At 42.0% G+C, this 19,000-nt stretch overlaps 1 long non-coding RNA gene across 3 annotated transcripts; it reads right to left on the minus strand.

The window, feature by feature from the left end:
• Positions 1-3,726: 3,726 nt before the first annotated feature.
• Positions 3,727-6,069, minus strand: LOC110431502. Of its 3 annotated transcripts, none has more exons than XR_002448951.1 (3): positions 5,973-6,069; positions 5,577-5,888; positions 3,727-3,975 (listed from the first exon to the last, which is right to left on the minus strand). It is a non-coding gene; the product is annotated as an uncharacterized LOC110431502 (long non-coding RNA). The 3 variants fall into 3 exon arrangements; XR_002448950.1 differs by lacking the exon at positions 3,727-3,975 and having other exon boundaries at positions 4,956-5,721; positions 5,784-5,888; XR_002448949.1 differs by lacking the exon at positions 3,727-3,975 and having other exon boundaries at positions 4,956-5,888.
• Positions 6,070-19,000: the final 12,931 nt, after the last annotated feature.

The following is a 19,000-nucleotide window of genomic DNA, read 5'->3' on the forward strand; positions in this document are numbered from 1 at the left end:
CATACCAAATGCTTGGAAAACAATCTGGACACACATGATGGAACTCCTAGATGACGTGTGTCATACGAAATCTTGCTTCGGTCTGTTTGGAGATAGTGTTAGTTTCGGTGCAAGATAGGTGCAAGGTTTGCACATAATGCAGCATAGGCTAAGAAACCATTTTGGACGCACCCGATGGTACTCCTAGGTAAAATGCTCAAGTGAAAGCTCAGTTTGGTCTGTTTTGAGATTGTGCTAATCTTGATGCAAGATAGATGCACGGTCTGCATGGAAAGTGCCATATGCTTAGAAATTAATTTGGACACACCCGATAGAACTCCTTGATGACATGTGTCATATGGAATCTCGCTTTGGTGTGCTTAGAGACAATATTAGTTTTGGTGCAAGATATGTGCACGGTTTGCCCCTAATGCACCAAAGTCTAAGAAATCATTTTGGAAGCACGTGTAGGTACTCCTAGGTGAAGAGGCTCAAGTGGAGGCTCGGTTCGGTCTGTTTAGAGATAATGCTAATCTTGATGCAAGATAGGTGCACGATTTGCATGGAACACACCGTATGCTCAGAAATCAATTTGGACGCACCAGATGGAACTCCTAGATGATATGTGTCATATGGAATCTCACTTCGGTCCGTTTAGAGACAGTGTTAGTTTCGGTGCAAGATATGTGCACGGTTTGCACCCGATGGTACACCTAGATCGAGGGGCTCAAGTGAAAGCTCGGTTTGGTCTGTTTGGAGATAGTGCTTATCTTGATGCAAGATAGATGTACAGTTTGCATGGAATATACGATATGCTCAGAAATCAATTAGGACGCACCTGATATAACTCCTTGATGATGTGTGTCATATGGAATCTTGCTTCGGTTTGTTTAGAGACAGTGTTAGTTTTGGTAGAAGATATGTGCACGGTTTACGCCTAATGCACCATAGGCTAAGAAACCATTTTTGATGCACCCGGTGGTACTCGTAGTTGAAGAGGCTCAAGTGGAGGCTTGATTTGGTCTGTTCGGATATAGTGCTAATCTGGATGCAAGATAGTTGCATAGATTGCATGGAACGTACCATATGTTAAGTAATCAATTTAGACGCACCCAATGGAACTCCTAGATGACGTGTGTCATATGGAATTTTGCTTCGGTCTGTTTGGAGACAATGTTAGTTTCGGTGCAAGATAGGTGCATAGTTTGTGCCTAATGCACCATAGTCTAAGAAACCATTATTGACGCACCAATTTGTACTCCTAGATGAAGAGGCTCAAGTGGAAGCTCGGTTCGATCTGTTTGGAGATAGTGCTAATCTTAATGCAAGATAGGTGCACAGTTTGCATGGAACATACCATATGCTTACAAATCAATTTGGATGCACCCGATGGAACTCCTTGATGACGTGTGTCATATGGAATCTCGCTTTAGTCTGTTTAGAAATAGTGTTAGTTTCGGTGCAAGATATGTGCATGGTTTGTGCCTAATGCACCATAGTCTAAGAAACCATTATGGAAGCACCTGTTGGTACTTCGGTGAAGAGGCTCAAGTGGAAGCTCGGTTTGATCTGTTTGGAGATAGTGCTAATCTTGATGCAAGATAGGTGCATGATTTGCAAGGAACATACCATATGCTTAGAAATCAATTTGGACGCACCCAATGGAACTCCTAGATGATGTGTGTCATATGGAATCTTACATTGGTCTCTTTGTAGACATTGTAAGTTTTAGTGAAAGATAGGTGCACAGTTTTCGCCAAATGCACCATAGTCTAAGAAACCATTTTGGATGCAATATTTGGTACTCCTGGGTGAAGAGGCTCAAGTGGAAGCATGGTTCGGCCAGTTTGGAGATAGTGCTAATCCTTATGCAAGCTAGGTGCATGGTTTGCATGGAACATGCCATATGCTTGTAAATCAATTTGGATTCACCCGATGGAACTCCTTGATGACGTGTGTCATATGGAGTCTCGCTTTGGTCCATTTGGAGACATTGTTAGTTTCAGTGCAAGATAGTTGCACAGTTTGAACCTAATACACCATAGTCTAAAAAACCATTTTGGACGCTCTTGTTGGTACTCCTAGGTGAAGGGGCTCAAGTTGATGCTCGGTTCGATCTGTTTGGAGATAGTGCTAATCTTGATGCAAGATAGGTGCACGATTTGCATGGAACATACCAAATGCTTGGAAATCAATCTGGACGCACATGATGGAACTCCTAGATGACGTGTGTCATACGAAATCTTGCTTCGGTCTGTTTGGAGATAGTGTTTGTTTCGGTGCAAGATAGCTGCAAGGTTTGCACACAATGCAGCATAGGCTAAGAAACCATTTTGGACGCACCCGATGATACTCCTAGGTAAAATGCTCAAGTGAAAGCTCGGTTTGGTCTATTAGGAGATAGTGCTAATCTTGATGCAAGATAGATGCACGGTCTGCATGGAACGTGCCATATGCTTAGAAATTAATTTGGACACACCCGATAGAACTCCTTGATGACATGTGTCATATGGAATCTCGCTTTGGTGTGCTTAGAGACAGTATTAGTTTTGGTGCAAGATATGTGCACGGTTTGTGCCCAATGCACCAAAGTCTAAGAAACCATTTTGGAAGCACCTATTGGTACTCCTAGGTTGTCGCATGCGGTTTTCCAAAGAAGACCAAGCGCTAACTATATGTGTGCCCAGGATGTCCACACGACACATATAGCGACAAATATGGAGAATATCAAGAACAATGCTTTATTATATATTGGAACATAGTTACAACATGGCTTACATCTATTACAAAGCATAGCGGAAACTAATTCTAATCTTCACTTTGGGTCTCCATTTTCCACAGGGACGGTTGACTGGGGGTACACTCGCCTAGTACTCCTGGAACATCTCAGGGAACTCCGCCTTTGTATCACCATCTGGTACCCATCCGGGATTTTTGATTGTTGAATGTAAAGCAAGTGTGAGCGCACCATACTCAACAAGTATAACATGAGGGGATGCAAGGCTCAAAAGGCTTGACTTGGTTTGACTGCGATAAGCATTTTTAGTTGGTCATATTTTATTATTAGACCTATGTTGCTAGGTTATGCTTAAACTCCCAAGGTGATAAGTATAATTATCATCAAAATTAATCATCAACCCAAACCACCCATTGAACCGTCTATCTCGAAAAGGATCCAGGTCGCTCTTGACCGAGAGCACGGCTGATATATCAGTTTTTATAACTCTGCAGAGTATGTACATCTTTACCCATGAGTCGTGATTGCCCTTTGCCCGAGGGAGCCAACCTCTTGACTCACTTCTAAGGTAAGTCGGCAGGGATCACTACGTAACCTTTCACTAGACACCCTAACTAGTTAGTGGCCGCGAGGTTTCAGTGGCAAGTGTGCATAGAGACCTCCTCCAAGGGGCACATGTGGTCGCGGCACTGTACGCACCAAGGTAGGAGCAAAACTATACACCACGAGGCACCCCCCTCTTGCGCCTTTTGGTAACCACTAACAAGCTAGAGACGTACTAGATACTTGATTAAGATCAGAGCCATGTGATTCTCATGGTTGTACTGTAAGTCCTGGGTTGCCGCTTTAAGATTTAGTCCTTACGGAGGGCAGACTAGAGCACCCAAAAACGCCCAGTGCTCTAGCCCCCTGAAATCCATGTTGCTAGAAAGCATCATTATAATATTGATTCCATAATCATTAATCAATATTAATATTATACAGTTTGGTGATTGCAGACTAAGCAAACTACCCATATGCATAACCCCAGGGAAAACAAGGATACAAGATACAATAGTTATAGATAAAGTCCTTAGGGGTTTATCATATTAGACACATGCACATGAAGAGGTGATTAAATAGTTATTAGGTAACAAGGGAACTCATGTTACACTTGCCTCAACTAGTGCTCAAACTTGTCCAACTTTCCTTCTGAATCATCCTCGCATATCTCCTCTTTTATAGATCACAACAACCAGCACAAGCACCATAAAAGAAACCTAAAAACAATACATCAAGCATTATAAAACAAGACTTTAAGATTTTAAACACACAAGGCATGCAACTATGAGCATTTGAGCGCATAAACAACTAAACGGAACTATGGTTTAAAAGACAATGAAAGTTCAAAGGTAGAAGTTGGAAGGTTTGGTAAATGATAGGAATAGAATAGACATTGTGAAGGATGAAGTAAGCATATGAAAATTCAAGAGCTAGGTAACAAGAGATGCCTATGAGAGCCTGATGAGATGGAACATATACATGGCAAGGGCTACACAATAGTGAGATGGTATGGTAAGATACTAACAAGAGTATTTATTTCTTCACATAGAACATGAAGACCTAAAAACAATGGTGGTGGTTGGTTAGGATCGAATTTGCCAACAACGAGAAGATGATGGATACAAGGCGAAACGTGAAGATGAACCTTATAGTGCAGGTTTGGCAAACTACTGTAGGATATGATGATGATCATTTGGATTGGTGAAATGGATACTTTGGAACATATTTAGACAAGTGGCTGCAGCAGTGTGAATGCTACATAAAAGGGTAACATCGCGAGACACCGGTGCACGTAGGTTGTGCACGACAGCGGACAGCAACCTTTATGATCACTGATGGTATACTCTTATCAGCACATATTAGCAATCCATGTCGTGGGGTCTCTACAGACCGTATGAGTTATGTTCTAGTAAACGGGAATGGTGGTTTGGCCATCTGTTAGCCAGAAAACGCAAACATAGGATGGTGGACATGGCTGATTTCTGGACAGCAGGAGTAGCAGTTGCCACGGCCTCGATATCTCGGCCATTATGGCACTTATAGACAAGCCAACTTACAGAGGTATATGCGAGTTCATGATACACAAGTGGGTAAAAGGATTTGACAAACGTAGTAGTGGATTTTCAGGAACGTACTCGCCAATTGGCTGCAGCACGGCTGTAGGGCAGCAAAGACAGCGAGCACAAGAAAAATGATATCTCTTTTATCTTGAATCCTATTGCCATGAAATTTCTTAGGTGTGTGTGCAAGGATATAAAACACGCTGTGGTCGAACAACATGGTCAGCGGAGCGAGGGAATAATGGGAACATGCATGCCAACCGGCAGGAATGCTGCTGCAGGGCAGCAGGGACAGTGAGCATAAGAAGAAGTGAATATCCCTTTCATCTTAGATTCTATGGCCATAAAAATTTACAGAGACGTGGGCAAATATATGATACATTTGTGGATCCAAGGGATTGTCAAATGGATTTGTGGATTGCCCAGAATATGCATGCCAATCAGCAAGGGTGCTGCTGCATAGATGCAGGAGCAGCAAGCACAACGATATCAATAACTCCGGCACCATGGCTCCTATGACCAAACTGATTTGTAGAGGTGTGTAAAACATCAAGATCTATATCATGATCAAAAGGTTTGATGACTAGAGGCATGGATCACTGGGAATGTGAACGGTAACCGGCAGCAGCACTGCTGTCCAAAAAGGACAGCAACATAATTGCAGTGATACTTTGCCGGAATTCTATCATATATGAACTAGGGTGCGTGTATTGCAATTAGGATCAACATATAAGATACAAAGGATGTTGATTGCTCACATTGGACTTTCATGGTGGCAAGGAGGAAACTATCAGTGGCAGTGACAATGAAAGGTAAATGCAGGGCTGCTGCTTATGTGTAACAGCAGGGGTACTACGGCTACATCTTGGCGCCGAAGATGATCATGAGTGCATCCTCAAAGTCCTGTGATGAGAGAAGATCAAGACAGGGCTGATATGAATCACACATAGAGAGAGAGGGTCGACCTTGCTGTTTGTTGAGAGCCAGCGGCAGCGTCAACGTGGCCACTGGGATCGATGCTAGCAGCACGTTCATAGAGACGACATAGATAATTCAACCTTCGAGATGATCTGCACCAAACCAGTGATCAAGGAGATGGATGAGCGAGGGAGGTGCAGCAAGATCAAAGATGGAAGAGGGAGGGGCGACCTCACCACATGCTGTACAAGAACGGTGGCGATGACGACATGATATGGCAGGACAATCGACTCGCATTGCTGCTGATCGGAGTGGCTTCTATCGCAGCAGGATGATCATCACTCCTGTTACAGCAAAGGAACAACAGCAATGATCTCTCCCAAATCCTTGCTGTGTTCTTGGGAAGGAAAACAAGAGGATGAATTCAGTTCTAATCACCGAGGCACTCTATTTTGATGGAGAAGGAGAGAAAGGTAGGGAAGAGAAGGGGGCGCCCATGGAGGTGGAAAGGAAGAGGATGAGGACTGCTTCTCTGGTGCTTCCGTGAGGGAGAGAGGAGGAGAGGAGGAGGCGCCATCTGGTGGAGGAAGAAAGAAATGAGGGGACTCCTTCCTGGTGCTTGCGTGGTGAAGAGAAAAGAAGAAAAATATAGCTGCCACTTGTTGCATGGATGCATGCAATTGAAGTGAGATAAATTGGAGTTATCAAGAGGGGAATGAACAGGGGTGTGCTGCATGGTTAATGCATGAGAAATAGAGGAGAGAGTGGATATTTCATCAGCTTTCATTTTTGCATTTAGGGAGTGGTAAAGAAGAATAAAAATGGAGCTTGTAAAAGGAATTAAGGGTGAGGGCTGCTGTTATTTTAGATGAGGGAGAGAGGGCAGGCGCCATCAGATTGTGTGTGAGTGAAAGGAGAACAAGCATGTTGCTGCATGCTTGTATAATGAAGAGCAAGAAATAAATTGATGCAATGAAGAAGAATTCTTAAGAGAGTTTTGTCAAAAAAATTAAGAGAGGTAAAGAAGAGGTGCATATATTTTTGCATGAGAGTAAAGGAGAGGAGGCGTCCAGGTGATGGTTGTGCGTGAGGGGGAGAAAGGGAGGGGAAGATATGCCTATGGTTTGCTGCATGGGTGCATGCAATTGAAGAGAAATAAAGTAGAGTAAAATGAGTGCTGTCAAGAGAGGATTAAAGAGATGTGTGTAACCCAGTGGAAGGAATTTGATGCTGCTGCTGTTTTTGCATGAGAGGAGAGGGAATATGCGCCAGAGGTAAAAGATATGCTACTGATTATTTGTGCATGCAAGAGGAGGCAAGTGGACTAGGTGATTAAGTAGGAGTATTATGTATTGCTTTTTTTACTTTTGCATGAGGGTGAGGGGATTGTGCGGCAAAGAGAGATGAGGGGGCTGCTGTGTTTTAACTTCAGCATGCATACACTTGGAAGGATGGAGTAAAGGAGTGTTGCCAAGTGAGGAATAAATAAATAGGTGTGACCATGAGAATCAAGAGAGAAAGAAGAAGATGTTACTTCTATTTTTGGATGACAGGGAAGAGAGCAGGCGCCATAGAGATGAGATCGAAGGGAGATTTCTCCACATGAAAGAGATAAGTGAATTAAGGGGCTAAAGAGTTAAATGTTGCTGTTATTTTACATGAAGGACAGGCGTCATATGGAAAAGAGAAACAGTTTCATGGCTGCCATTACATACAACTGATGAGATGGGATAAAGATATACTTGATGGAGTCAAGGAAATTAATAGAGGAATTATCTTTGCATGGAGAAGAGAGGAAGTGTTGGTGTAGCTGCAAAAGTTAACTGTCCATGCATGGTGCTTTCCACATGCAGTCAATAAGATTATTAGTGAATTGAAAAGGAGGAATTAGTTGACGAAGTTTGTGCATGTAGGAAAAGATCAGGTGCTGTCCAAGGGGATGACGACACATAGATGTGAGGAGGGCTTCTATTTTCCTTTTTACATAAAAGAGAAGTAGAGAATCGTGCATGAGGTGGGAGAGAAAGATGGATGTTTTGGGCTGGTTTGGACTTGATCCAAAGCAAGACAGGGAACTTGGCTTGATCAAAGTGATGGCAGAATTGTGTAAACAAGGAGAGAGATACAGAGTGGTCATATAATTTAGATTTAAGGGGTTGGGAGGACTTGATCAAAAACAAGTAGGAGTCCAAAAAAGGAAGAGGAACGCGAGAGAGGGAGAGGGTTAGGCTAGGGATTTAGTTTGTGGACAAAAGATTTGATTAGAACTTTTAGATATTGGTTTGATGTTTGGAAAGATGAAGTTGGGATAAACCCAAGGCGTATCTTGAAAACAAGCAAAATTTATTTTTCAAGCGTAAACATTGTGCAACAGCATGAGTGCAACAAACCACTATTTTGAATTGCAAAAATTTTAGAAACCCACATTTTTTGACTATCTAAAATATCGACAACATATCTAAAGTTGGAACATTTTATAAAATAATAAAATCTTTGGTTTTGTTTTTAGTGTTTTCTAAGTCACATTCCAAAGTAGGAATTTTGGGGTGTGACATAGGTGAAGAGGCTCAAGTTGAGGCTCGGTTCGGTCTGTTGAGAGATAGTGCTAATCTTGATGCAAGATAGGTGCACGATTTGCATGGAACATACCATATGCTCAGAAATCAATTTGGATGCACCAGATAGAACTCCTAGATGACATGTGTCATATGGAATCTCACTTCGGTCTGTTTAGAGACAGTGTTAGTTTCGGTGCAAGATAGGTGAACGGTTTGCATCCGATGGTACTCCTAGGTCAAGGGGTTAAGTGAAAGCTCGGTTTGGTCTGTTTCGAGATAGTGCTTATCTTGATGCAAGATAGATGCACGGTTTGCATGGAATATACGATATGCTTAGAAATCAATTAGGACGCACCTGATATAACTCCTTGATGATGTGTGTCATATGGAATCTTGCTTCGGTTCGTTTAGAGACCGTGTTAGCTTTGGTAGAAGATATGTGCACGGTTTACGCCTAATGCACCATAGGCTAAGAAACCATTTTAGACGCACCCGATGGTACTCGTAGTTGAAGAGGCTCAAGTGGAGGCTCAATTTGGTCTGTTCGGATATAGTGCTAATCTTGATGCAAGATAGTGGCATAGTTTGCATGGAACGTACCATATGTTAAGAAATCAATTTAGACGCACCCAATGGAACTCCTAGATGACGTGTGTCATATGGAATCTTGCTTCGGTCTATTTGGAGACAATGTTAGTTTTGGTGCAAGATAGGTGCATAGTTTGTGCCTAATGCACCATTGTCAAAGAAACCATTATTGACGCACCTGTTTGTACTCCTAGATGAAGAATCTCAAGTGGAAGCTCGGTTCGATCTGTTTGGAGATAGTGTTAATCTTGATGCAAGATAGGTGCACAGTTTGCATGGAACATACCATGTGCTTAGAAATCAATTTGGATGCTCCCGATGGAACTCCTTGATGACGTGTGTCATATGGAATCTCGCTTTATTCTGTTTGGAAATAGTGTTAGTTTCGGTGCAAGATATGTGCATGGTTTGCGCCTAATGCGCCATAGTCTAAGAAACCATTTTGGAAGCACCTGCTGGTACTTCGGTGAAGAGGCTCAAGTGGAAGCTCGGTTTGATCTGTTTGGAGATAGTGCTAATCTTGATGCAAGATAGGTGCATGATTTGCAAAGGAACATACCATATGCTTAGAAATCAATTTGGACGCAGCCAATGGAACTACTTGATGACGTGTGTCATATGGAACCTTTCTTAGGTTAGTTTGTAGACATTGTAAGTTTTAGTGAAAGATAGGTGTACAGTTTGCGCCTAATGCACCATGCTCTAAGAAACCATTTTGGACACACTATTTGGTACTCTTGGGTGAAGAGGCTCAAGTGGAAGCATGGTTCGGTCAGTTTGGAGATAGTGCTAATCCTTATGGAAGGTAGGTGCATGGTTTGCATGGAACATGCCTTATGCTTGGAAATCAATTTGGATGCACCCGATGGAACTCCTTGATGACGTGTGTCATATGGAGTCCCGCTTTGGTCCATTTGGAGACATTGTTAGTTTCAGTGCAAGATAGGTGCACAGTTTGCACCTAGTACACCATAGTTTAAAAAACCATTTTGGACGCACTTGTTGGTACTCCTAGGTGAAGAGGCTCAAGTGGAGGCTTGGTTCGGTCTGTTTAGAGATAGTGTTAATCTTGATGCAAGATAGGTGCACGATTTGCATGGAACATACCATATGCTCAGAAATCAATTTGGACGCACAAGATGGAACTCCTAGATGACAAGTGTCATATGGAATCTCGCTTCGGTCTGTTTAGAGACAGTGTTAGTTTCGGTGCAAGATAGGTGCACGGTTTGCACCCGATGGTACTCCTAGGTCAAGGGGCTCAAGTGAAAGCTCGGTTTGGTCTATTTGGAGATAGTGCTTATCTTGATGCAAGATAGGTGCACGGTTTGCATGGAATATACGATATGCTCAGAAATCAATTAGGACGCACCTGATATAACTCCTTGATGATGTGTGTCATATGAAATCTTGATTCGGTTTGTTTTGAGACAGTGTTAGTTTTGTAGAAGATATGTGCACGGTTTATGCCTAATGCACCATAGGCTAAGAAACCATTTTAGACGCACCCGATGGTACTCGTAGTTGAAGAGGCTCAAGTGGAGGCTCGATTTGGTCTGTTCGGATATAGTACTAATCTTTATGCAAGATAGTTGCATATTTTGCATGGAACGTACCATATGTTAAGAAATCAATTTAGATGCACCCAATGGAACTTCTAGATGACGTGTGTCATATGGAATCTTGCTTCGACCTGTTTGGAGAAAATGTTAGTTTGGGTGCAAGATAGGTGCATAGTTTGTGCCTAATGTACCATAGTCTAAGAAACCATTATTGACACACCTGTTTGTACTCCTAGATGAAGAGGCTCAAGTGGAAGCTCGGTTCGATCTGTTTGGAGATAGTGCTAATCTTGATGCAAGATAGGTACACGGTTTGCATTGAACATACCATATGCATAGAAATTAATTTGGATGCACCCGATGGAACTCCTTGATGACGTGTGTCATATGGAATCTCGCTTTAGTCTATTTAGAAATAGTGTTAGTTTCGGTGCAAGATATGTGCATGGTTTGCGCCTAATGCACCATAGTCTAAGAAACCATTTTGGAAGCACCTGTTGGTACTTCGGTGAAGAGGCTCAAGTGGAAGCTCAGTTTGATCTGTTTGGAGATAGTGCTAATCTTGATGCAAGATAGGTGCATGATTTGCAAGTAACATACCATATGCTTTGAAATCAATTTGGACGCACCCAATTGAACACCTAGATGATGTGTGTTATATGGAAACTGCTTCGGTCCGTTTGTAGACATTGTAAGTTTTAATGCAAGATAGGTGCAGAGTTTGCGCCTAATGCACCATAGTCTAAGCAACCATTTTGGACACACTATTTGGTACTCCTGGGTGAAGAGGCTCAAGTGGAAGCATGGTTCGGTCAGTTTGGAGATAGTGCTAATCCTTATGCAAGGTAGGTGCATGGTTTGCTTAGAACATGTCATATGCTTGGAAATCAATTTGGATGCACCCGATGGAACTCCTTGATGACGTGTGTCATATGGAGTCTCGCTTTGGTCCATTTGGAGACCTTGTTAGTTTCAGTGCAAGATAGGTGCACAGTTTGCACCTAATACACCATAGTCTAAAAAACTATTTTGGACGCACTTGTTGGTACTCCTAGGTGAAGGGGCTCAAGTTGATGCTCGGTTCGATCTGTTTGGAGATAGTGCTAATCTTGATGCAAGATAGGTGCACGATTTGCATGGAACATACCAAATGCATGGAAATCAATCTGGACGCACATGATGGAACTCCTAGATGACGTGTGTCATATGAAATCTTGCTTCGGTCTATTTGGAGATAGTGTTAGTTTCGGTGCAGGATAGGTGCAAGGTTTGCACATAATGCAGCATAGGATAAGAAACTATTTTGGATGCACCTGATGGTACTCCTAGGTAAATGGCTCAAGTGAAAGCTCAGTTTGGTCTATTTGGAGATAGTGCTAATCTTGATGCAAGGTAGAGCGCTGTAACAGAACCGCCCAATTTACAAGAGATCAACTACGAAAAACTCCCGCCAAAGCAGTTGCTTTAACGTAATCGAACTCTCATAAACCCGGTAGTCCGTGAAATCACGAGGGATTTCAAACCAACCATCTTACAAGCCAAGATCGTAGTGATTCAACATAACAAGTCACATGTTACATCCATTTCACAAGTAGTTTGATATACATCAGAGTTCAAGATAGTTATTACAACTTGAGTTGAAAAGTAGCGGAAGCAAAGTAATTTGAAACTAATATTGCCCTTATTTCAAATACATGCCAGTATCCAGGTCAACTCCAACAAAAGCAACATAGATGAGGTAACTAAGAAGGATCATGCCCATGATCTTACTCCTCCACTATGATAGGAGTCATCCAACTCTTGCAGTAGCCATGATACATCACAACCTGCAACAAGTGGGAATAAACCCTGAGTACGAGAAGGTACTCAGCTAGACTTACCCGTCATAAACCAGAAATAATATGACACCAAGGAGTATGCAAGGCTTTATTGGTGGAGCTAGCTTGACAACACTTTTTGCATAAAAAGCTTAAGTTGCAACTAAGTAATCCTTTCAGGTATTTAGCTCAAGTTAATAATCATTAACCTATCATCTAGATTAGCACCTGTACTAAAGCAATCACTTGATTAAGATACAACAGTAGTACCCATATTTGATGTGGCATTTCTAACATCATCATACCATAACCATCCAAGTGTTCCATAAACATTACTACGATGACGTGGCTCAAGTCAAGTGCTCACTATCCAGGAGCGATGGCGATTCGAATCGATTTCTGACCAGCTGGCGATTTATTCCCCACACAAACCACACTCACCGGCCAAAGTGAGCTACAGGTCACCATATTGCACTATCCAGGACCAATTCGCGGGTTCGGCAGGCACCGCCAGTATCCGAGGACCGTTCCGGCGACCGAGGTATCCAAGGTATACCAAGGTTGCGCGCCGCGCCCTCGTCGTTCTCCTCAACCATCACCAATACAGCGCATGGCGGCTCGACTCCCGGCCCAGATAGTGTTCAGGCTTCGCGGTCGGAACGACTTATCCTTCCAGCTAAGTGTGGGGCATGCGTTCAACATGACAAGAGGGCCGTCAACGATCGGTCCTTAATCGACACAGGCGGGGATAGATAGGCACCCAAGACCTCCATGTCTTGTTACTTCTCTACCATCGTCCCGCCCGGTCTCCAATTATTCATCCTCATCACTTGGTTATTTTCATGATAGCATATATAGCCAACCTTTTCAGGTGTCCACCTATCTCGCTCAGGTGACGGGACATCACCTGGCTTCTACCGGTCTAAGCATAGCTAAGCATTTAGATTCGATCCTGAATCTACATAGGGTTATAGGTATATTTGCTGGACAAGGAGTGTTATATGCAGCAAGGGTTTCACCCAACTCCTATACTTAATGCAACAATACATATATAACATATATTCTCAATTGCATTCAAAAGTAGTGGGAGACTTATAATGCTCCGGGGCTTGCCTGGGATTAACACTGAGTCAATTCAGTTAGTTGCTCCGTCTTGGTGACATCTAAGGTCACAACACTTGCTTAGACCTTCCACCTTCGGGATGGGTCCACCCAACACCATCTTCGGGTCTGTTTCCACATCATGCCCTTCACGTGATTCATCTAGCGCACCTAGATGAGATGCAAGATGCAAGTGCATGAATATGCAGAATAGTGACACAACATGCATTACATAAAAGTATGCAAGACAGAGGCATCTAAAGTTATTTAGCTAACATCACACAACCAAATATTTAGAAAACATATCAATAATGACACGAGTTTTACAAGGTTACAAGTGTATGACTTAATCACCATTAAAGACATGAATCACAGTTTGCACACAACAAGTAAAGCAATCAAGCATTCATGCATTTTCAGCAATTTTGGACATACATGCAACAACTCAGTAAATAAATCATTACTGGAGTTACACAACTCCAAAAACTATGCAATAGGACATTCTGGAAAGATTATCAAATTGTATACAATTCATATTTAATCCCATTAGCATGATTAGCAAGTTAACTAAGTCAAACATGCATAACCATACAATCTGGTCCAGGAATTTCCAGAGAACAAGCATTTTAAAGGATGAAATTCATACTACTGTAACTCACAAACCACTTAGCCAAATGATATGAAACTTTACCACAAGATATATTAATAAGTTAGCTACATCTTTTATATGTACATGTTTCACAGCAAACATTATTTATATCATGGAATTAATTGCATAAATAAAACTGCTCATGTTGTTCAAACGATAGAGGTACAATTACAAACAGAAAACTAACAGGTAATTCAAAGCAGCATAACTGGAGTTGTAGACCTCCAGAAAACATAATTCTTATATTTTTGGAAAGCTTATAAAGTTATCTACAACTTTCTTATTATCATCTAAATATGATTCCACAGTTATCAAGGTCAATTAAGGCATCTCTGTCCAAAACATAGACAGAATCTGCCATGCTACATTAAACAGCTATAACTTGAAGTTCATATGTCCATAATTTATGATTGTATACTTTCTAGAAAGCTTACGAAATTGTGAACAACTTTGTTATAAACATCTAGAGCTAAATATACCACTAACAAGGTCTTACATTACAAACAATGCAATTCTGTCTGGGTTTAGACAGAAACTGGAACAGTACTTTAAACCACTATAACTCAACATGTGCTCAACCAAAAATTGTGCTATTTATCTTTTTGGAAAGCTCATGAAAAGTACTAAAACTTATATATTTTCATTAAGGCATGATTCACAACTGAACTGAGCCAAAAAAATACAAAATGCAGATCCACTCAGAATAGGAGCAAAGCAACACAGGGCATTTGTTATTTTCATAACTCTTAATCTATCAATCCTAAATTCCTGAAACAAATGCCAGACATCAAATATCATATTAAAAGCATGTCACAATATTTTCACATTTATTGGAGCAACAACACAGCAGTTATAAAAAAGACAAATATAACAAGCAATCAAAACCTAACTGTATAAAACTATTTTTACGACTAAAATATCAAACTAAACCATGCCATATTATAGATCTACTGCATAGAGAATTTCACAAGGATTCCAAAAAGTCCACATTTGCTATTTTACGACTTTTCTATGAATTACTATGAATTTCTAAAGTTCATCCAGAAATCTGCACAAAGAAAAGATAAAGAAAAACACTTTTGCTTCGGGAACCCTGGAGTTTCTCGAAATCAACTGCAGTCCAGATGCACTATTCATATGAGTCTTAGCTTCGCATCTGGAACCCTGAGTTGTTTCATATTTCAACACGAGGTCCCTGGTCGCGAGGAAAATAGGGGATCTCGCCGGAGCTTTCTGTTCCGGCCGGTCGGAGCCTCGTCGGCGCCGATGGAGGGGTGGGGAAGCACCAGGAGGTCATCGCGCACCCGCTGGTCACCTTGGATGGCCGGGAGAGGGCCCGTGGCGGCTTGGCCACGTGCACATGTCGACGGCGACGGCGGCGGCCAGTGGTGGTGGCGCTCCGGCGGTCTTCCACCTCGGCTGAGCGCGCGCGAGATGAGCAGCACGACGCGGCGGAGGCACTGAACTACTTGGTTTGGGCTGAGAAGGCGCGGAGCAGCGAGCATTGCGGCGGGTGCGAGCTTCGACCGTCGGCCATGGCGGACGCGGCGGCGTTCTCGCTGTGTCAAGCGCGGGCGAGGCGAGGGAGTGGCAGAGGGAGTGTGGGCGAGTGTGGAGAGGATGCTCGGAGCTTCCCACATCAGCAGCGGGCGCGGACACGCGGAGGGCACGCGGCAAGACGAGGAGGCGCGAGCTCTGCATGGCTGTCCACGCGTTCTCCCACTGACGCATTTTGTCGAACAGCTGGCGAGCGACGGTGTGGCCAGAGTGGGACGCCGATTTGGGCCATTTCTAGGCCGATTTGAGTCATGGGCCAAAAACGAAGTTTGTCAAACTCGTGCTGCTCTACATTTTTCGTTTAAGTGTCATGGTCATTAGGCTTACAGATTAGGAGATAATTAGATGCCAAGTCACGAGTGTCAACGCATTGATGGTGATTAGAAAAACCAAGAATTAATGGTCCAAACCATGTCAAACTTGATGCAACTTTTTGCATGCTCTTCTCCAAACAATTATCCACAACTTTCATTTTTGGACCAACTTGAGTTGCTTAACAAAAACACGAGAACGACACATGCCAACGGGTATACGTCCGTTTAGCGATAAAATAACCTTTTGCTGTTTTGGGAGCTATTTTTAGATATCCAACTGAACTCCAAAATTGATGATACTTGACCCATTGCTTTCATCAAGAAGAGTACTCCAACTCATATTAAGGAATATAATTGAGTTACCATATGAATTTGGATAATATAATGTCATGAAGGAGCTAACTCACTCCTGTCACTTTCAGGGACAGCCAAAATATGGAGGTAGCAAATCAGCACTGAATTGATTTTTGAGAGCTCAATTTGATTAGGATAGGTACCAAACTAGCTCTTGATCCTTAAATAAAGTTTGTTCTACAGAAGCAATGCTACAACTTTCATTTAGGGTCAAACCTCATAACTGGAACAGAGGTCAACCTTTCACTTTGGTCAAAGTAGTAACCTGATAAAGCTCCAAATAGGATTTTAGGCCAATTGAAGCATTTTCTTGACATAAGCTCAACATGAACCCTTCACGACTTTTGTTGTATAATTCATCTAGTGTCATATGAGCAAGTTTGCAAGGTTTGGTTGGTGACCCATGATTCTATTTCCTTAATAGAGTCATTCCGGCAAGGATATAACTTATCATTTCATGTGACTTCTTGATTCCAAACTTCACCAAACTTTTCCAGAGACCAACATAGATTGGGACAGATATGAGACACATGGAAAATGTTCCACTAGCATCATCCAAGCATACCTTTTAAAAAGGCATATATGCAAGCAAGGTTGTATCCACCAAGCCCAAGTTGGGGTTTACTTTCATAGATTGACTTTGACCTCTATATTACCATTGAACTTGTCATGTTTGAGCTCAAACCTAGTACTTAGCAAGTGACAAACACCTGGGGTGTTACAGCCTTCCCCCCTTAAAAGAATCTCGTCCCGAGATTCGGTGCAAAAGACTTTCAAGGGAAGAAAACAATGTCACGCATTTTTCCAACATCAGTGATAACAGTGGGCTACTTTGCTTGGAACATCAGAGAAGCAAACTTGGTCCAAACATTTCTTGATACTTGCTCTTCATAGTAAACCTTTGTTTGGAGAATCTCCCTTTTTGTTTGACTTTAGTGAAGCATTGTTACTTTGGGAGGAATCCAAGACAAACTGTTCCATGTACTTTGTTTCTGGTTGTTTAGAGCCTAAGGAGCTACTTGTACCATTAGCTTCTTTAGTGAAACTAATGCAAGCCATACGAACTTCACACCACTTCACAAGATTCTAAGGGTTGCGCATTATAGTGATTCCAGGCTCATTCACAAGATTTGAAAAGCAGTCCTCTACCAAAATGGTTGAATTATAACTTCCCACACTTGCAGTTCCCTTTCTCTAATGACAACATTGTACTTACCACCTGGTTAAGAGAACGGTGAATGTGATAGCTGACTTTGTTGGTTCCACGCCTTCCATGATCATTTACTTTAAGGGATTCTTGTATCCAAACAACAAAAGTTATCTGGGTTGAATCAGATGTAACTTCTTGGGTAACACATAGAAGGTAACCAAGGCATGTAAGAATGGATAACCACTACTGACAAAGGATGATAGTGGGGCCTATAGATCTCCAACTGTTGCAAGTGTTCAACCAACTAAAGAAATAGCGTACCACCAGTAGGTTAAGCATGACCATTCTTCATGATGCAGTTACATAAGAGTTAGGTTGACTTGTACCATAGCAAAACCAATCAAGTGGAACTACTTTTGCATTTGAGGCTTCTTTTTAGGATCAGTCGGTAGCTCTGATATTAACAATCTATTGACTGGCACCTTTCAAAACATTTTTTTATTTGCACTGGCACAAATGGGTACAAAGAATCTTATTTCAGCATATAAGCATTATCTATGCAGCAAGACATTGCCCACAATGTAATCCATGGCACCAAAACAAACACCACTTTCTACGCAAAGGATGATCCATATCAAAACTAAGATTGTAGATTTCTACCCCTTTTGGGTTTTGGTTCATATTTCACCAATTATCACTCACATCCCCATGAAATTTGGTAGAAATACAGATCCATGAGTCTTCTAACCTCTGACCAAAATTCAGCTCAAAGAGGTACCATTTGTGTAGGCAGAACATATACATACTAAACTTGTTCGGTGCAAAAAGGGCAGCATTCCTGACTGACAAGACATCTCTCAACTCCACAGTTTAATTCACTATTTGACGAAATATATCCTTCATGGCTATCAATCCATCGTTTCCTTGCTTGAGATTAGCTTTGTTACTAGCAACCAATCAATTGGCTCTCAGCACTAAAATTTCCAAAGCTCCACTCTTAACTACAACAATTGTGGCTGACGCTTAACAATTGGTCACCTTCAAAGCCAGGAGATAAGGATTCATGATAAAGATGGTTGACTTTAGTCGTATCACCACGATGCACATAAAGATCAAGACTTAGGAAAACTAGATCATAAGCATAATGGTGATGATCGATGCTTGTTCAACAGATAACTTGTCCAACATTAAGTGTTGTGTGTCCTTTGATTCGGCATGGATGACCAATGTTGCTCATTAAATGACCATCATCATTGCAGGAATAGTTAAATAATGTCACTTGTCTACCATCTCTTGCAGTCTGTTAATGTTTATGTCAGTGACCTGTTCTTCAAAGGTTATCCTCTTTGTAACTTCATAGGAAGTTCTCTTATTTGCACGTGAAGTAAGGATCTTCTGATCAAATCTAGATAGATAATTAAGGACAAACTCATGATGAGATGACACCTGGGTGTAGTTCTATAATGGATCATGGCTAGCAACAACGATACCAGCGCGTGCCGAGCAGCACAACCATGTGTCGGCCGCCACAAGGGTCTCTCGGTTTCGTCACGGCACCATAAATCATTAACCAAGACACCATTACCGAACATACAATCCAAAAGAAATCTCTCA

This window comes from Sorghum bicolor, unplaced genomic scaffold (genome assembly GCF_000003195.3).
Source record: "Sorghum bicolor cultivar BTx623 unplaced genomic scaffold, Sorghum_bicolor_NCBIv3 super_31, whole genome shotgun sequence".
In the NCBI taxonomy this organism is placed as follows: domain Eukaryota; kingdom Viridiplantae; phylum Streptophyta; class Magnoliopsida; order Poales; family Poaceae; genus Sorghum; species Sorghum bicolor.